We start from the raw sequence: 17,117 nt of genomic DNA on the forward strand, positions 1-17,117 counted from the left end.
TAGCTACTGTTTCATACTGATCATGAAAGCTCATATAAGCCATAAAAAATGTTACTTTAATTTGTACTTAAAAAATGTAAGTATAGGCCTGATGCAGTGGCTCATGCCTATAATCTCAGCACTTTGGGAGGCCAGGCAGGCGGATCACCTGAGGTTGGGAGTTCAAGACCAGCCTGACCAACATGGAGAAACCCTGTCTCTACTAAAAATACAAAATTAGCCAGGCACATGCCTATAATCCCAGCTACTCGGGAGGCTAAGGCAGGAGAATCGCTTGAATCCAGGAGGCGGAGGTTGCGGGGAGTTGAGATCATGCCATTGCACTCCAGCCTGGGCAATGAGAGTGAAACTCCATCTCAAAATAAAATAAAATAAAATAAAATAAAATAAAATAAAATAAAATAAAAGTAAGTATAAACTACTTTTGCTTCTCTAGAAGTCTATTCATAATTTTAAATTTGTTATAAATTTTCTAGTATGCTACTTTTCTTTTTGCAATACAAATTTATATTTCTTATACTTTATAAAATAATTTTTAAAAACCATAATGAATCAGGTACAATATTTAAAGCTTTTATGGTTTTTTTTGAACCAAGACATTTTAAAACACACATGCCCACCCACCCCAAGTATTTCATACACAGACATCTCCACGTGGCTTGCTTTCTCAGGAAGTTAGTCAAAACCCTACAGCTGCATGTGTACAAGTGGATAAGAGAGGAAAATAGAAGTCGCAGATGCTGAAATTGTAGCATACGGCATTAACTTTTTTAAATCTTGTTTTTTGTTTTGCTACCAAATTACTCATCACATTGAGCATTTTTAAATACCCCTAAAGTAAAATAGTTCAACCTCTTGTGAACTGAAGGCAGGCTGTTTTGTGTTCCAGGAAATAAACAAGGCACTCCTCTCCAGTCTATTTCCCTTCACCTAACTGTTATGTCCTAGTAGGGTTTACTCTCTCACCAAATATTTACTGAATGTGCCAGGAACTGGGGCTACATATGAATAAATCTGAGGCCCAGGTCTCAAGGAGTTTACAGTCTAAAAGGGAAGACAGACGTATAAACACATACACACATAGGCCCATAATCCATTACCCTAAACCCTAGGGCCAGATATATTTCAGAATTTGGAAGTTCCCAGGTTTTAGAAAGGGATGTTCATTGTGTTGGCATAACACCACAACCAGACCCCAGAGCAGCACCCACAGAGTCAAGAATTAACATTTCTGCAGCAAAATGTAAAGCATGCTCATACGAGGTAGGAAAAAAACAGACTAAGAACCTATAACCCCAGCACTTTGGGAGGCCAAGGTGGGCAGATCACTTGAGGCCAGGAGTTCAAGACCAGCCTAGCCAACATGGTAAAACCTCGTCTCTACTAAAAATACAAAAATCAGCAGGGCATGGTGGCGTGAGTCTGCAGTCCCAGCTACTTGGGAAGCTGACGCATTAAGAATCGCTTGAACCTGGGAGGCGGAGGTTGAAGTAAGCGGAAGATTGCACCACTGCACTCCTGATTGGCAACAGAGCAAGTTTATCTCCAAAAAACAAAAACAGACTAAGCGATAGCTTCACGTTATTACAGTTCAGGTCACACTGTGCCACCAAATGAGTTTAGGTCATACAAGGTTTTGCCACTAAATGATTTATGAAAAGGAAAAAAAAAAAAAAAAAAAAAAAACCTGTAGTTTTCAAGAGTATTTGGTGTTTCTAAATAGTTAAGAGACTGACCTGTAATACATATGAGGAGGATCACCTGGCACAAAGGCAGGATAGGCCAGGCACAGTGGCTCATGCCCATAATCCCAGCACTTTGGGAGGCTAAGGTGGGCAGATCACTTGAGGCCAGGAGTTCAAGACCAGCCCGGCTACATGGCAGGTATCCATCTCTACAAAAAAAATTTTTTTAATCACCCAGGTGTGGTGGTGTTTGCCTGCAATCCCAGTGCTTTGGGAGGTCGAGGCGGGACGATCATTCGAGCCCTAGAGGTCAAGGCTGCAGTGAGCTACGATTGTGCCACTGTACCCTAGCTTGGGCGACAGAGTGAGACCCCATCTCAAAAAAAAAAAAAAAAGAAAAGGCAGGATTACCCCTGAACTTCAAAAGTACTAACTAGGAGTTAGCCAACCAAGAGATAACATTTATTGAGCATTTATTACGTGTATGTATACAACTCTGTGCAGTAACTCTTTATTTAGTTCTCAAAACAACCTCAGAAGGTAGGTACCAGTATCATTCTCATTCCACAGATAAGGAAACTTTACACATGGAGGTTATGGACCTTAGCCAAGTTCACACAACCTAAAGGAGCCAGAGATGACTACTTACAGTGTGACCCCAGAAATTCTTTACTCTAAGCCTCAATTCCTTCATCTGCACAGTGGGGATCTCTACCCCACGGGATTGTTTTGGGAATTAAATAATACACATTTTTTAATGTCTTTGGAAATTTAAGTCAATTTGGCCCAGCAAGGGAAATACATGAAGAAGCTATAACCATGAACACTACTCAGGCTACTATCTACAGTGATTAATCGACGGATCTAATACTATAGTGCTCTAAACAAAAATGGAAAAAGAAATAACCAGAAGGAAGTCCTTTCCTGGCCTTCGCACCTCAGTTATATTGCAATTTAACTACTTCTTCCTCTACTGAACTCCTTAAGAAGCAATGGGGCAACTGTTGGTAAAGGCTGTGTTTTATTTTCTGGGAAAGGACTAAAACAATCCATGAGCGCTGTTTCATTTGCACCAGGACTCTCGTACTGAGGGGTAGAGGAGAGTGGTTTCAAAGGGGGAGAGAGAATAGGAAGAAAACAACTAATCATTTGAAGGGCTTTCTCAAACTACATCCACATCCTGGAAGATTTAAATACTTGCCCCACCGCATCAGCAGCACCTGCCACTGTGGCCCATACCCACCCTAAGGCCTTGACTCTTCAAGTGTGTAAGGGCGGAACCAGGGTTGATAATCACTAATTGAACCAAACAGTTTCACTCTATGGTTCTCACAGTGTGGGGACCAGCAGCATCAGCATCACGTAGAAACTTGTTAGAAATGCAAATTCATAAATCCCTTCCCAGGACTACAGACTCAGAAATCCTGAGGGTAGAGCCCAGCAATCTGTGTTTTAGTAAGTCTTCATGGTGAGTGTGAAGCTCTCTAGAGTTTGAGATCCACTGGTCTAAGCTCTTATTTACACAAGCAGTTTAAGATCGTGTGATTGGAGGAAAGTTCAAGAACGTGTGTTCATGCATTAATCACTTCCCCAAAATCACTAAACTGGCACTTATAATCTTCCTAATCAGATAAAACATCTAAATACTTAAACATAAAGACATCTGTGAAAGGAAAATAAATCTTGGAATCCCAGACTCACTAAGCCTAAAGGAAAAGTCAAGCTGGGTCATGCAAACCTGCCTCCCATTTTGGTTCCTAAATAAGACGGCGGCAAAGATGAAAAGCTACATACCTCCCTCACACTTTGCCCACAAGGAAATCCTTATGGGCCCCAAGATCTCTACCCTAAAGCAGTTCCGCTGAAGCTCACCATGGCAATGTCAATTGATAGCTTATCTTCACAGGTGTGGGACACAGGACAGGACTCAAAATCATCCCTTCGCTCACCTCAGACAAATGTATATCCGATTGCTTCCTCTGCCCTATTTGTCTATGTTGTCTTATGTAAAAATACAGATTTCCTGATCTAAACAAAGGGATGAATGATATTTTCCCCTACCCACTTCCCACATGAAAACTGCATATTTCCCAACACGCTGCCCTTTCTCCTTTAAATATTGAAGCCCTCAAAATCATCTTCAAAGATAGGCATAGACCTGTCTCCCAGGCACACATCCTTAACTTTGGCAAATAAACCTCACAAAATGATTGAGGCTTGTCTCAGTTTTTTTCTTTGATGTATACATTAAAAGGAATATAGATTTTTAAAAAACTATTCTCGTTCTTAGTTCATTTTAAAACAAAGCAAAATAATTTCCCATATCTGAATTGTGATAAGATTTTGAATTTTTTTTCTGAAGAATGGCTTCAGAAAAGGCAAGGAAGTTCCTATATAAATTGCAATTTTTGCAACGCTCCCAACTTAAAACACTTGTACACAGAAATCATTAACAATTAATTCCTTGACCTATTTCAGGTATTATCTTCTCTTTCCTTGATGGAAACAATGCATCAAACAGAACTGTGATTTTTCAGGGAGCAGCTATACCTCCTTTGGTCTTACTTTAAAGAACCATAAGAATAAAATAAATACCAAGGTCGGGAAGGACAGGCTTAGTTAGGAACCAAGCTGTCTTCTTTTATCTTGAAATATTCATGCCACCTAAAAAAAGAGACACTTGAGCCATTTTTTAAAAAATTAAGGCTTAAAAGAATTAATCTTTGTTAAAGTAGCAAAGTACATGAGAAAATACTCACCAAGAAAAGTGTTTCATGTATTTTGGGAATTAAAAAGGGACTTAGATTCTGAAATACCAGCTGACTTTTACATGTTTCATTATTTTTGAAAGAACTTGTGATTACGTTTTCTGAACAAGCACGATGTGATCAGTTGGTGCAGGCGCAAACTGACCAAGAAGAAAAACAAGTTCTTTCTCCATGTATCATAAATGGGTCCATTTGGGGTTAATAATTAGGGCTTATGACATTGAACAGGATATGTCATCAATGCCGAATCTTAACAGGGATGGTAAATTCCATTACCCAGTAAAATTTCGTGCATAAAAATAAAAAATGAATAGGAATTTATGGAATTAAAACCTAATGCAGAGTACATGTCTTAAGTATAGTGTTGATATGTTTCTATTCTTTCAGTGTATTTTATAAAAATTCCTATATCTAGATCTGTAGATATCTAGAGCTATAGATCTAGATATGTATCTATAGAGAGGGAGGGAGAGAGACAATAGCAGCTTTAAATGAATACGTTTAAACTCTTCCAGTCAACACTGTGGGAAAGTTTTCAAAAGGATTTTCTTCTGCATTATTCCTATTATTTTCACCTATACTCCTAAAAGTACGTAAGAAATGAGTATTATTCTGACCAACTGTCAATCTAAATCATCATGTGATTCATTCTTCCACTCAACAAACATGTATTAAACACCTACCCTGTGCTAGGCATAGAAACCCACCCCATCAGAAACATTCATCCATTGGAAAAACAGGTAAGTAACAATACAGCCATGCATCACTTAACGATGGGAATATGCTCTGAGAAACACATCCTTAGGCAATGTCATCACTGTGCAAAATTCAAAGGGTGTCCTTACACAAACTTAGATGGTATTGCCTACTATACACCTAGGCTCTATAGCATATAGCCTATTGCTCCTGGGTTACTAACCTGTACTGCATACTCAATACTGCAGGCAATTTTAACACCATGGTAATATTTGTGTATCTAAACATATCTAAACATAGAAAGAATAGTAAAAACATGGTATAGCCAGGCATGGTGGCTCATGCCTGTAATTCCAGCACTTTGGGAGTCCAAGGCAGGTGGACCACCTGAGGTCAGGAGTTTGAGACCAGCCTGGCCAACATGGTGAAACCGTGTCTCTACTAAAAATACAAAAGCAAACAAACAAACAAACAAACAAACAAAAATCAGCCAGGCTTGGTGGCCGGCACCTGTAATCCCAGCTACTTGGGAGGCTGAGGCAGGAGAATAGTTTGAACCCAGGAGGCGGAGGTTGCAGTGAGCCGAAATCGCGCTATTGCACTCCAGCCTGAGTGATAGAGACTCCGTCTCAGAAAAAAAAAAAAAAAAAAAAGATATTATTATCTTATGGGACCATCACCCTATATACAGTCCACTCAATGACTGAAACATCCTTTTTTTTTCTTGAGATGGAGTTTCACTGTTGTTGCCCAGGCTGGAGTGCAGTGGTGTGATCTCAGCTCACTGCAAACTCCGCCTCCTGGGTTCAAGCGATTCTCCTGCCTCAGCCTCCCGAGTAGCTGAGATTACAGGTGCCCACCACCAAGCCTGGCTAATTTTTGTATTTTAGTAAAGATGGGGTTTCACCATGTTGTTCAGGCTGGTTTCGAACTCCTGACCTGGTTTCGATCCACCTGCCTTGGCCTCCCAAAGCGCTGGAATTACAGGCGTGAGCCACTGCGCCCAGCTGACTGAAACATCATTATGGGGCTCATCACTATAATCATATTAGAGCATAAGTGCTATGACAGAACTTGTATTTAAAGTGTCACATCATTGAAACCAAATGTTTATGAGAATGTGGCTGAACTCAACATACTAAGGATTTCTCTTAAATTTTACACAATATGTTTTGAAACTATTGTCCATGAATTCACTGAACCCATTTTTAGTACGCTTATATTTTCTCCTGTACTACTTCTTAAAGTAACAAGTTCTATAAATTTACCATCAGCTCTGTAAAATAGCAGGGCATTTCCTTTTACTTAGTCCTAAAACTACCTTCTCTAAGAGGAGCCTCTTGGTTTTAGTACTCTAAGATTTTGTGAACTAAATATTAAAAACATAAATTATGATTATGTAAATTTTAAATCATACACTTAGCCTGTCTTTTCTTACATGACCACTCAAGCATTATCATCTCTTGGATTTTTTTTTAACGACCACGTGTGGTTATCTCTGTGTTACCAAGTCACACAGTCCTATGTCACTTTTTTTTTTTTTAAGAGATGCGTCTTTTTCTGTGGTCCAGGTTAAAGCACAGTGGCACTGCCATCCTTGCTCACCACTGCAGCCTTGAACTCAGTGGCTCAAACGATCTCCGACCTCAGCCTACCAAGTTGCTGGAACTACAGGTATGCACCACCGTGCCGAGCTAATTTAAAAAAATTTTTTTTAGAGATAGGGTCCTTATTAGGTTGCCTAGGCTTGTCTTGACATCCTGAGCTCAGGTTGTCTTCCCACCTCAGCCTCCTGAGTAGCTGGGATGAAAGGTGTGATCCACCATACCTGGCAGTCTTGTATCACTTTAAAGTCACATAACTCGCTTTTGTTTTACCAGAAACAACCCTTTAAATTTACCAGACTTGGTTATATATTACTCTTGGTTACATACAAAAATTTTAAAAATCAATCCCACCATTAAAGGGTTAGAATATGACAACTGGGGATATCAGAATTTCATCCAACAAATGTTTATGAGTGCCTCACAAGCATTACCATCTAGCTTATTTGCTAACTCAGCTACATAGGACAAAATGTAACTTGTGCAATTAACATAGTCATGGAAAGGTAGCTACAATTCCATATGCTCACAGCTTTAATAAAAGTAAAATATATGGCTGGGCACGGTGGCTCACGCCTGTAATCCCAGCACTTTGGGAGGCTGAGGCAGTTGGATCACCTGAGGTCAGGAGTTCAAGACCAGCCTGGCCAACATGGTGAAACCCCATCTCTACTAAAAATACAAAAATTAGCAAGGACTGGTGTGTACACCTGTGATGCCAGCTACTGGGGAGGCTTGAGAATCGTTTGAGCCTGGGAGAAAGAGGTTGCAGTGAGCCAAGATCTCACCATTGCACTCCAGCCTGGGTGACACTCTGTCTCAGAAAAAAAAAAAAAAAAAAAAGGTAAAATATCTCAAAGTTACCAATAATAAGCAGAAATAGAATACAGCATCCAGTGTCTTTCACTGTAGATTTCATTTATCTTAACAAAGCCATAAAGCCTACCTATAAGATAAAATTTAGAAGTTTTAGTTAACGAGCAAGTGTACTTACAGTGATATTGTTCTGAGATGAGCTGGTATCCATCTCTGCTACCTCAGGATCACACTTTATTTACCAAAATATTATACAATTACTGTCTCAGGTTAGATTAGCAGTTAATTAATAACTCAAGTTATTTGGGATTCCATCCCATCCCCAATTCTCCACCCCTACTACTAATGTTCTCAGAATCTATCATTCAAAGGGTCTTATCTCTACCATGCAGTTTGAACAGAATATTCATTTTTAGTTACATTTAGTCACATTTAGTTTTGTTCTACTGCTGATTTTCCTACTGATGTTTTTATCCTACAAATTCTCTATCAGATATACCAAGACTGCTCTTCAATGCCTTAAGGGAACACACAATCCCCCCAATTCTTCAGTATCCTCCCATAATCTGTCTCATCATCATTTCTAAAACCTTTGTGGAGATTTTTTTGCATTAAAAAAATGAGTCAACACATAAACATGAATGAAATTTACATACTAACATATCTCTACCTTCTTTATGTCTTACTGCAAAGAGTCTCTGTGGTTTTTTTCATTTTTTCTCCCCCCAAAAAAGTTTCCCTGATGATACACTCAGTAATTAGTGAACCAAATGAAATCTCCTGTTCATAAATTTTAACTTCCATAGTAAAGGTTAACACAAACCATGAAAACTAATATCTAAGTTTAAAATTTTTAAATACTAAGTTTTCTTGTTTTTTAGATCACATGGCAAGGAGATCACATTTTTCAGGGTGGTTTTTGTTTGTTTGTTTGTTTGTTTGTTTATCTCTCAACAGCTTCCCTAGAGCCCCATTTAATAAGTAATGCAGATAACTAAGATCCCTTGTTGACAAATTTCAATTTCCTCAAGTAATTAACTGCCTACCATGTCCCATTTAAATACACAATTTCGCCAGCACGGTGGCATGCAACTATAGTCCCAGTTACTTAAGAGGCTGAGATGGAAGGATGGCTTGAGCCTAGGAAGTCAAGGCTGTAGTGAGCCATGATTGTACCACTGCACTCCAGCCTGGGTGACAGAGAAAGACTCTGTCTCAAAAAGTACATACATACATATATACATACACACATATTTTAATTTGCAGAATTCTAGAATGTCTTAAATTATTTCCTGATGAAAACGAGCCACCGTAAGCCTTTTTAACTATCCTAAACACAATGTATATAATTTATGTCACATGCCAATTAGACATAAAACCTCATTCAGCTTAAGCTGCCTTACTGGGTTTTTATCACATTACCAAGTAGTTAATGACCAATTTTCATATTTTAAACAATTTCTGGGTAAAGGTGTTTGTTGAAAAACTGAATATAAAAATAAGGAGAAAAAAACTGAGTCAAGCAATTGCTAAGTGCTGCCAGAAAAAAAAAATTAAAACTTCTATATAAGAGCCTAGGGATTATTAGCTCTTTGAGCATAGGGGCCATTGTCCTCATCTTGTCCCTCCCAAAGTAGTATTCTCCCTTTTTTCAGCTATAGAGAAATTGACAGAATCTGTTCCATAAAGAAAGCAGATTTCCTCAATTTCTCCATAGCTGAAAATTCATGACAAGCTAAAAGAGAGTAGAAACAGTAAGGCTTCTAAAAAGAGTATTTTATGTATTTTTTTTCTTTCTTTCTTTTTTTTTTTTAAAGGCAATTAAAAGTCTCCTCTGTCACCCAGGCTGGAGTGCAATGGCATGATCATAGCTCATTGTAACCTCTGCCTCCCAGGCTCAATCAATCTTCCTACTCCAGCCTTCCAAGTAGCTGGGTCTACAGGCTTACACCATCACGCCTGGCTAATTTTTGTATTTTTTTTGTAGAGATGGCATTTCACCAGGTTGCCCAGGCTGGTCTTGAACTCCTGGGCCCAAGTAATCTGTCCACCTCAGCCTCCCAAAGTACTGGGATTACAGGCGTGAGCCACTGCAACCGGCCAACACTTTTGATAGCTAAGAATTAATGTTTAAGGATATTCATTAGCAAATTGTTTATATGACAAAAAATTTAAAATGTAAATAGGAGAGTAGATATGATGCATTCATACAATGAAATATTATGCAGCTATTAAGAAGACACTGTTAGTGCTCTAAGTACTGACTTGCAAAGATACTAAGAATAATGATATCTCCTGAACGAATTCTTTTTTGGAGGTTTCCTACTGCAAGTAAGATAAGCATCTCAGTGGAAGTTTGTCCCTACCCAGTAAGGTATACTAAATTTCCTTTGTAATAACTATACAGTATATGAACAAACCCTGCTAAAGCCAAAAGTGGGGGAACAATGAAGCTGTTACTGCCGTAAGTATTAAATATGTACACTAAGAGAAACTTTATATTATTTTAGCAAGTCAGTAGCACCTGAGCGTGGAAACATTTCATGTGATTCCTATTTCAAAAAAGATAACACATCTTTCAGCAATTCTGGAAGAAAGGGCTCTCTATAAACATACTGGAAAATGGAACTGAGGAATACACACTGTGAACTTACCAAGCATTTTTCTGTCCATAACTATTGCTCTAAAGGAAATTCTCCAGTCCCTGTACCATCCACAGGACATTAGCACAAAGGTGGTAGTGAAGCATGATGATTGAGTGCACTGTCTCTGGTCCTCTACTGCTGGAGTCTGAACACTGGCTTCACCACTTGCGTACATTAACCGACACATGGTAAAGTCAATAAACGTTCACTGAAATGATTACTACGGTTGAGAGAAAGAGGTCTTTGAACCAAAGATGGAAAAATATTAAAATACTTTAAGGGACAGAAGTATATTTAAGCAGGAATTATTTTAAGTAATCCAAACATTTTGGGTGTGTGCAATAGGTTATTTTTTCATCCTAAGCCAGATATCTCTTCAAATCTAACTGTGCCTCATTTTCTTTTCATTCTTTCTAATCTTATTATAATTATTCAGGAGGCTTAACTAAAATTAAAATTTTCAAATCTATTTTTTTAAGTTAATTATCCAGTTTGTGATCTAAGTTCTTGCCTTTTAGTTTCTTCTCGACCTATTCTACTCGCTTGCCGCTTATTATCATCACTCCACCAGAGGGCATACAAAAGAAAGGTGACAACGTGAAACACTCAAAGTTGGTAACTTTTTAGCTTTCAGAGAAGCTTTAGCAGCATCACCAAACACCTTACATAGCACTAATACTGTCAGATTCTCGGGAAACTGTCTTCTATATTTGAAACAACATTAGCTAAGATACAGCAAATACTAATTCATGCATTCATTCCTTCATTCAACAAATATCTGAGTCCTGACCATGTGCCAAACCTATTCCAGGCTCTAGAGAGTCAGTAGTAAACAAAACAAAACTTCCCATTGCCATAGTGCTTTGTTCTGTATTTGTCTAGGAGATAAACAAGAAAGCACATCATAATTTTAAGTACAGATAAGTCGTATGCAAGAAAAAACTGCAAGAACTTCAAGAAGTTAGAGGGTGAGGAGGAAGGCTATTTTTGTATAAATTAAGTAAGGACTGAATGAAATGAGAGGATGAGCCATGTCTTAATTGCGAGAAAGCATTCCAGGCAGAACAGCAAGCAAAGGCCCAGGCAGAAACTAACCCGACATGCTGGACCAACAGCAGTGACGATGGCGAGGCTGGAACAGAGTGAGCACAGCAGAGAGCAGCAGAGGAGACTAGAAGGGTGCCCCAGAGTCCAGTCATAGCCTCTTGATCATGGTAAAAAACAAAAACAAAACCAAAAAACTCCTGATTTTTTTTTCAGATGGAGTCTCACTCTATTACCCAGGCACAAACATGGCTCACTGCAACTTTGACCTCCTGGACTCAAGCAATCCTCCCACCTCAGACTCCCATGTTGCTGAGACCACAGAAATGCACCACCATGCCTGGCTAAAACATTTTTATTTTATCTAACAATAATGGGTTCTGATGACTGAGATATAACCTGCTTTGATTTACCTCTTTTAAAGTTCATGCTGGCTGGTGGGAGACAGAGAGTGGAAGCTGACAAACCAGTTGGGGGGCTCTTGCAGTCATCCAGGCCAGGAAAGAATACAGTTTGACACAAGAGTGGTGGTGGCAGTGTAGGTGATAGGAATGGTCAAATCAAATTTTTAAAAAAGATGGTCCAATCTGCAGTGATTTTGAAGGTAGAGCCCATAATACTTGCTATTGAAGGAATAGATTTAGGATGAGTGAAACAGGGGAATGAGGATAACTCTTAGAATTTTTAGCCTGAGCAACCTGGTGGATGGTGGTACCATTTACTGAGATGGATAAGAATGAGAAACTGTAGCCAATGAGGCAGGATGAAAATCAGAGAGAGCGAGTGTCCCAGAAGCCAAGGGGAAAAGACATTTTGATAAGAAAGGAGTTATCTGTTGCCTGTATCAAATGTGGCTGAAGATCCAGTTTGGCAAGACTGACATCCCTGGTGACCTGGAGAAGAACTGTTTCATGAAGTAGGAGGAATAATGTCTCTCTGGAGTGGGTTCAGAAGAAGATGGCAGATAAGGAGGAGAGGCAGCCTATATGGAGTCTTTCAAAGATTTTCTTTTTGAAGCAAAGCTGCATTGTTACTGTTTGAAGTTTTATTTTTAACTTTTCAATTCTAAAAATCTTAAACTTGAAAACAGTAATACTGTGAACACCCTTGTACCCTTCGCCTAGATTGCTAACTTGTACCATATTTGCTTTATCAGTCTCTCTATATATGGAATCATTATTGTCTATCCATTTGAGAGTAAGCTAAAAACATTTTGACCTTTTACTCCTAAACAATTCATTGTGTTATCTTCTAAGAACAAGCGCATTATCTTACATAATCACAAAACAATTATCAAATTCAGAAAATTTAACACTGATACAACACTATTACTCCATATTTAAATCTTGCCAATATCCTAACAATCAATGTTCTTAGAGAAATGATTTTTTTTTTCCCAAGCCAAGATCCAATCCAGGATTATGCATGGTATTTAATTACCATGTCTCTTGAACTTCCTTTAATCTGAAATAGTTCCTTACCTTTTGTCGTTCATGACACTGACATATTTGAAGATTACAAGGCAGTTACTTTCTAGAATAATCCTCAATAAAGGTCCCCCAACTGTTTCCTTGTGATTAAATTCTGGTTATTTTAGAAAAACCACAGAAAAGTAATGATGTTCTCGGTTCAGACACAGCAAGAAGAACATGATTATGCTACTACTGGCGATGCTAACTTTGATCCCTTGGTTAAGGTAGTGTCTGCCACACTTCTCCACTGTGAAGCTACTATTTTCCCCTTGGTGTTAATCTGGAGAGATCATTTGAGACTGTGTGGCACTTGCCTGAAGTAACATTGCCTGAATCCAAATTAATTACCTAGAATGTCACTGCTTCTGGGCCCTTTAATTAGACAGAACTAGCAAATAGATGCAAGTAGGCATATGTGAATATATATTTTAATCATGAGTTCATGTTGATACCATTAATTCCAATCCAAAATCAAGAGTTCTTCATTGCCTTCTTCTGTTTCAATTTTTTTTTTTTTTTTTTTTTTTTTTTTTTTTTTCCTGAGATGGGAGTCTCGCTCTCTCGCCCAGGCTGGAGTACAGTGGCGCAATCTCGGCTCACTGCAAGCTCCGCCTCCTGGGTTCACACCATTCTCCTGCCTCAGCCTCCTGAGTAGCTGGGACTACAGGCGCCTGCCACCACGCCCAGCTAATTTTTTGTATTTTTAGTAGAGACAGGGTTTCGCCGTGTAAGCCAAGATAGTCTCGATCTCCTGACCTTGTGATCCGCCTGCTTTGGCCTCCCAAAGTGCTGGGATTACAGGTGTGAGCCACCACGCCAGGCCTGTTTCATATTTTTAGTTATCTTCTTCCTCACTGAAAATCCCAGTTCCCAAAATATCAATGAATTGACCCATTTGCTCAATCCTGTAACACACACAAAATAGTTTCAGAATTGCTACACCTCTACCATACAAATAATAGCCTACTACACAGAGTACACAGAGTTCAAGATTATTTTTTCAGTTCTTTAATCTTTAAACCTGTGCTCAAAACTTACTTGGGTTTTTTTTTTTTTTTTTCTTTCTTCTGGGAGTTTATGTTATTCACAGAAATACACGGTTTGTTGTTGCTGTTTGTATTCAGTTTTGGAGTCCCACTCTCCACATCTTGTTAATTTTATTTTTGAACATAAAAAAGACTAACAGTTTCCAAAACTCAAAACTATGCAAAAAGGTATATTCAGAGCAACGCCATTCCTTCTGTTGTTCCCGTTTACTCAGTTCCTACCCAGTGCCTGTAGTTAACTAATTAGTTTCTGGTTATTGCTCCTGTATTTATTTTTGTGCTGTTAAAAAACTAAGCTTCCTCAAGGTGAGGTAGAGAAATGAGGCAGGGCCGGACACAGTGGCTCACGCCTGTAATCCTAACACTTTGGGAGGCTGAGGTGGGTGGATTGCTTGAGCCCAAGAGTTCAAGACCAGCCTGGGCAACACAGTGAGATCCTGCTTCTATTTATAAAAATAAATAAATAAAAAGAAATGAGGCAGTCACTGAAGCAGAACACTGATCAAGAAACAATTTTATTTTAAAATGGGAGACAGACTGTAAAATAGTGCAAATGACTCTGTAGTAACTGACAAATTGAAGACACAGGAGAGAGTATGACAAATTGCAGAGGGAAATATCTATCAAAATATCACCTGGTTTAATTTGAGGTATATAAAGGATTCTCATATCCCAAAACAGATTGCCATCCTGTTCGTAACCTTCCAAATTAGTTACAACTCTCTTTCTAGAGAACCCACATTAAAATGGCATTATTATTTTACCAAAATAATTAAACCATCACTACCTGTTAATATCAATAGGATACACTGTGCCCTGGCAAAAGGGAGGTTTTGAACTTGGAACAAGACATTTAACTAGGAGTAGCATGGTGAAAAGAGAATGGCTGATGTGAGAAGTTGTATAAAAACATGGACGGACAATAATGATCATGCTGGAAAAACAAACATGTCTCTGGGATGTCTTGGATATTTTATACACATGCTAATGAGTAATTGAGGGTCACTCCTAATGCCCTGGTACTAAGTTAATATGGCACAGGGGAAAGAACACGGACTGTGGAAGCAGAGGGGTCTTGCTTCGAATACCAGTTGAGTTACTTAACGCCTACATGACCACTGCCAAGTTACTTAAAACCTCAGTTTCCTTACCTGTGGAAGTAGATAAGGGTGTTATTGTGAGATATAAGAAGAATAACTTACAGCACTGCCCCAGCCCAGAAGAAATATTTTAATAAATAAGTCCATAACAGATGCAGATTAAAATAGTCAGCAAGGTAAAGAAACTGATGACACAGCCAGCTGACTTCAATAACACGCCTAAGAGAAATCACACCATCTCAGGCAGCATTTGGTAAGGGCAGAAAAATGTCCAACACTTAGTTCCAATTCTTAATTTTCAAATTGCCCCAGAGTCTATTTTTAAAGTGTAAAAGTATGTGCTGACATACTTACATGCCAATTGTTTAAAAGAAACAATTCTACAGGTTAACAAAGGCCAATGACTCGGAATAACTTCCTAAATAATGTCTACAGGCCCACAAAGAGATGAACCAACCTAAATGTATCAAAAGCTGTATTAATCAGTTTCATAAAAGTATATACAGAAGGTTGACAAAGTTCAATAAGACATTTTAAAAGTTTCTATTTCAGTTTCAAATTCATCTACAAACCAAAAAGCAACATGGAAAATCTTAAAATGTTTTAAAACCACATACTGAAATATACAGCAAATTTTCAGAGCCCAGGATCAGTAGTAAACCAAAAGCACCACACTGAAGAGTATTAAAATGAACAATGGCAGAGACTCAAAGCACACAATTTTAAATGCACCTAATCCGTCGTTTTCCTCTCCGACTAGAAATGACTTCCCTCCCATCTTAAATAAGCAGCGTGTGTTCTATCTCTGTCCTAGAAGATGTACTTAATGGTCATAAACTCAGTTTGCAACACTGAGAAGAACTGATAATAAAAGTTCTAATCAACAATTAAATTTTGAACGTGTTAAGAAAACTTCCCGATAAAGTGCTAATCCACACGCCAAGCTACTTTGTCAGTGGCTGAGAGGGAGAAAGATGCATCCTCATCCTCTATGGAAAGAGAAAGGGAAGGAGAGGGAGAAAAGGGAAGACAAGGAGATGCAAAATAACAAAGTATTGCTTATATAAACAAATGAAAGCCTGGTTTTAAACTTTTGAAAATTCAATTTTCCCTTAGCGAATAGGAATACATATCAAAGTATATGGCAATCATCTGTGTTCTGAAGTAGCAAAAGGTGGAGAGAAAAGGAAAACACTTTTTCTTGTACTGAACTCACAAGTATTCAAAATTCATTAATCCCCTCCCATCCCCAAACTCTGGACATTATATCATTCCCAAAATAAATCAGATACAAAACCACTGGACTAATTTTGGACTCAGCGTAGAACTTTTATGAGTTTTCCCAGCGCTCTCCACCCAATAGCCCTCCTGGGCAGTCCCGAATACCCGCTATTTTGGGGGCACGCACGGGCTCGTACTCTGAGTTCCTGGGAGGAGGCCTCGGGGAGTGACGAGAAACCCAGGGGGTCTGGAGGACCTGGACCGCCGACCGTTCCTCGCTGGCCCGGGCGAGCCATCTGGACCACCCGGGAAGTGCCTGCGCCGGCGGTCGTGAGGCCGGTTCCCGCGCAGCAGCGGAGCGCGACCCAGGCGCGCCCTCCCCGTCCCTCCCGGGCACCGTCCGCCGCCCGAGCCCTCAGTCCCGGAGCCAGGAGGGACCCATCCCGCCCCGCACCGTCACCCGGGCCCCGTTTTGCAGGACTGGCTCGCGGCGCCCCACGTCTCTGCGAGAAGCCCGGGAGCGCTTCGCCGGGCACACCAAAGAGCCGCCGCTCGCGAGCTCGCCGCCTACCTGGAGGGAGCTCGGGCCCGCGTCGACCGCGCGCTGCCGGGGTCCGCTGAGCGCACAGCAGCTCCTGGAGCTCGGAGCCCGCGGGGAGAGCGCAGCCCAGCGCACCGCCGAAACCAGAACCGCCGGCCACACCCAGTCCCGCACCGCCCAGCAGCCAACTCCGCGGCGCGCCGGAGCCAGGGCGGGGACGTGGCTGGAGGCGCGAGGCACGAGGCACGAGGCGCGCGGGCCCGGCGGGGACGTGCCGGGGGCGCGCAGACCCTCGGAGCGCGCGCAGCCCGGGCGGGGGGCGAAGGGAGCGGGAGCCGCGCGCAGCTTCTGCTTCCTATTTTCTCTCTCGTTTCCTGCCCGAAGGAGAAGAAAAACATTCCTTCCCGGGCAGTTTCGTTTTCTTGTTGGTGCGGCGCTGGGGCACGCTGCTAAGTAGCGCCCGTCTAAGTGGCGTGGCC

At 40.3% G+C, this 17,117-nt stretch overlaps 1 protein-coding gene across 1 annotated transcript in view; it reads right to left on the reverse strand.

Annotated features, from left to right (window-relative positions):
• The window catches only part of LOC105489969 (G protein subunit beta 4), a 59,521-nt gene extending 42,669 nt beyond the window's left edge, over nucleotides 1-16,852 (reverse strand). The window contains exon 1 of the mRNA XM_011755146.2: nucleotides 16,669-16,852. The gene's annotated coding sequence lies outside the window, so the exon portion shown is untranslated. The remainder of the gene's footprint in view (nucleotides 1-16,668) is intronic.
• Between the last annotated feature and the right edge of the window lie 265 nt (nucleotides 16,853-17,117).

This window comes from Macaca nemestrina, chromosome 2, assembly GCF_043159975.1.
Source record: "Macaca nemestrina isolate mMacNem1 chromosome 2, mMacNem.hap1, whole genome shotgun sequence".
Lineage (NCBI taxonomy): Eukaryota > Metazoa > Chordata > Mammalia > Primates > Cercopithecidae > Macaca > Macaca nemestrina.